This window comes from Trichoplusia ni, chromosome 6 (assembly GCF_003590095.1).
Source record: "Trichoplusia ni isolate ovarian cell line Hi5 chromosome 6, tn1, whole genome shotgun sequence".
NCBI lineage: Eukaryota > Metazoa > Arthropoda > Insecta > Lepidoptera > Noctuidae > Trichoplusia > Trichoplusia ni.
Genome location: NC_039483.1, coordinates 242264 through 246541, shown reverse-complemented (window position 1 = coordinate 246541; position 4278 = coordinate 242264).

Below are 4278 nucleotides of genomic sequence, written 5' to 3'. Positions count from 1 at the left end.
ATTATTTTTTAATTTATCGTGAAATAGTTGTCCCATCAAATACACCAAATATTCTCAGTAGTTTTTGTTAGAAGTAGGTTGCACGTCACAAGAGTAATTCAGTAAGTTGGATCACGTACAATCATGAAAATCTCATTGAAGTAACTGACTTCTATTGCTGACAGTACCCATAAAATTTTACGGAGATGAAATCATGAACGAATTCTGATCACGCTATTTAAGGTTATCCGAGATGTTCTAGGTGCAGTCATCGATTGACCTTGACGAGATTATAAAGCGGCTTTTGTTTGGGTGCTAAATTAGCGAAGATTTTGACGCAATGATAGAAAAACTGGTCATGCAAATGAAAGATGAGCTATATGTACATACCTACGACATGTTATCAAAAGGTTCAGTGAACAATTTTAAAGTAGGTTGGCCGTAAAAAGCATGATTATATGTACTGTGTATATGTATTTACATACGAGTATTTATCAGTCCACATTGTCTAAGCCAAGATCTCTTAGACTATTTCCACTAAACACGCTATCGATATTCATGTATAGTTTGTGAATGTAAAACTAATTTCTCTTTCTGAAACAAATGAGAGTTATTGTCTTTTAATTTATGTTCGTAATTAAAGAGTTTGTATTTTATTCAGTAAATTCTCTATATAAGCGCGGTTATATCTCCAGAACCTACTGTAGGTTATGGTAAACTGTATACAATGCATGGTAAACGAGTATTTTAAGTTTGACATTAATTAAATTATGCTATGGTTATAATAAGTAAGAAAAGAATTGTTCCAGTCATTATAGAGTTATTTAAAGTCAACAAGGACGTAGGATTACCTACATGCACAAAGAAAGTTGCCACTTATTTAATTACCTGTAGTAAAAAATAAAATGAACCTGTGATTACACTTACACACTCTTCGTACTTCTAACTCTTCCACAAGTAACCCAGCACAGCAAAAGTAACAGGAGAATTTGAGAATCTAAAGTAAACCAAAGGGACCCTTGGCCGAGTAACTGAATTGGCTACAAGTCACGCGTTGTCTTAATCCGGCACTGCATAGAGCAAGTCATACCTCATTTACGCGTATTACTTACATACACTACTCTATTGTTACATTACTCTATTGTTCATCTACGCGTAACAACAAATACCTGACAACAATCTTAATTACTGCATAAAATATTAACTTAAATAACAAACACAATAAAAACGAGAACAAACAACATAATCCATTAAAATTGTCACTACAAAACCGAGAGCAAATTTGTTTTCTTTATGACCGTCTTTATTACTTACATAAACTTAGTTTTACGACTTAAACTATTGCCTTTAGATAGTCATACGTAAATACGCATATAACTAGAAATACAGCACGTGTGGTCGTCTGAACAATGGACCATCGTGCTTAATACAGACAGCAGGAAATTATAATATAATGCATGGGTAATATGCAATTCGCATCGGGTCTTATAAGCGCCGTGTATTGTTAGCGTCGTCAAAATATTATTAAATTTTACGTCATCTAGAAATCTAGACTATTATACATTTAATAAAATGGTGGCGAGTTTTTAATTTGTTTTTTTTTGTCTTCTTTAAAAATTTAAATCGAATGTGTGTTAAAAAGAAAATTTCGTGTTTGACCAGTGTTATTAATTTGTATTTTAAATGCATTTATAATCTTTGTATTTTTAAAAGATACCGCATTGATATAAATATTGAATGAATAGAGGTCGTCAATGAAACTGTTGATACTTTTGTACGCCACGGTTTTATGTGACCGTATTTTAAATGGACGTGAATCACAGCATTACATGTATTGAGCGTGCATTTTACATTTAATTAACATATTTATTGGATATTTCGTCTTTCTTTGTTCAACCGTCCACACATGCATTATCGGTTTATTATTTTTAGGAATGTTAAATGTTAAATTGAATTTTAATACTTGGGAAGAATATTTCTGAATGATGAAGCCGCTACGCAAACAAAACCGAGGTTAAACAACGGTTTGTCCAGTCATAAAAGTGATGGATGACCAATTTGTTTCTTTTTTTCAGCATATCTGTACAAAACCCTTAGTATCCCAAGCCCGACTCGCATTCAATCGGCTTTTTATATTGTACGCAATCCTTTTCTCACATTTCATCCTTGAATTTTCAATAAAACTATTCTTCATTTTCGTGATCGTGAGATGACACAAAGTTAACACCTCCTCGCGAATAACGTAAGTCCGAAGTTAGCTCAGTAAGACCACAATTTTTAACAGTATGTAAAGAGTTTTAAGTATAGAAGTTTTTTGAGAATTTGAGTTGCAAAACCATCTCTACTCTAGTGTATTTGTGACGTATCAAGCTAAATCTCTAAGCATCCTTAATAACGTATGTATAATCGTGATATTTTAATTTCTATAATATATATTGACAATTCTCAAGTAATGTAAAGAAACTTTTAATGAAAAACTTCAAACATTCTAAGCAGGATAAAAGTCAGCTTTAAAAGTTCAGAACAAATGGAAGCGCGAAATTATAAAGTTCAACTGAAAATTAATTCGAGTGAGTGACATCGTAATTAAAACGCACGATTTTTATTATTTTATATAGAGTGGAGGATAACGAGACTTAAGCATTGTTGTAGAATATACCAATATTATGTCTCTTACATACAGCATGTTTAAAAAACGCCGGTCATGTGTTTAAATATCAATCCCTAGGTATGGATGAAGGTGAAAGCAATAGTTTATGATTGCACCAGCCTATAGATGCCCCACTCCTGGGCACAAGCCTCCCTCCGCATAGGGAAGGTTGAGCTTTGATCAACATGCCTACTGCAGTATCCAATACAGTTTTCCACACTATGATTTCCTTCACCGTTTATCAGTGGAGTCAGAATAGACGTATAGGAATCTCATCTGCATATCGTGCATTTTTCACACAAAGTACTGAAACGACGCTATTCTGAACTGAATAAAATGGGATTCCTCGACAACTTTTTATCAGATGATGAAAATTTTGTTGTGACAGCTCAATTTGCTTAGAATTCTTGGCTATCTAGAAATTAGTTCGTTTACTTGTATCATGTGAAATTTTAAATCTGCCCTGGAATGTTTTAAATACGTTGTACATCGGTCTATTGGTACGGCTCCTAAACAATAGCTGACCTTCTCCCGTCGATGTGCTATGTGGGTGGAATGGTGGATACCACTTGTGTGAAGTAGCTTTTATGTGACATATATATACGTGGAACATTTATATGTATATACCTTCCTTTGTACAAGAATGTGAAGAGCGCGCTTTGAGATAATAACATCTTAACTCATTGTAACTCGAATACTTGTTTGTAGTATGTCTACAGAGAATATTTGGTTGGAGTCGAACGTCAAAAATACGGCTTGAGAGCCTGTACCATTTTATATTCTAGTAACTCTATTGATAAGTTAAAACCTGGGTTCCGTCTTTATCAACGTTTTAGAAATCAGAGTTTAAAGTTACTAAATACTTCTCAGGTGTATCTTTTTAGTTTTAGTAAGTATTAAGTTAAAGGAAAATATTTCATGGACTTTTTTGTGAAAGATTTCGGGTGTGTGCTGTAAGACGAAATAATAGAGAGTAGGGCTATGTTTTAAATTAAAACTCCACGAAAAATACCGAGTGTACGTTAACGTATTCATAGCAATACTTGTGTATCGAAAGCTATCAATTTAAGAGCATAACTAGACAAAATAGTGACCTCTTCAATTAAGAACACGCGGAATTGTTTGTTGCTTGTACCGTATTAGAATTACATTATATTAATATTGCTACTTGCTTGCTTCATTGAGGAAAATTCTTGCGGAAATGGTGTTGCGAAAGGCAAACTATGTACCTACTTCATATTTTAAATCGTGTTTTTTCAACTAAAAAGTATTGTGGTCATGCATTTTAAATGAATACGTATCTTTTATATATTACATTCCATTAAAGATGTTGTAAGGGTCAATACTTCTCATTTAAGTAAAATTTATCAAAGTATATGGCTGACTGGCGTCAATAATCACACACTTTATATACTTTAAATTGCGTTCAATAATAGTAAAGCACACCACATTCAATTGACTTTAGGTCTACGGTCACAAGTTGAAAGCTTCATTAGACCAATCTAATCAAATAACACTAGGAGCAAACGGCCAGCGCACAGATAATAAATCAAATGATACAGACGCTGCTAGTGTTGCGACGTTATCTGTATACCGAGTGAGGTTAGGGTTCGGACATATTTGACGGGAAATGCTTCTCTTAGTGCTAG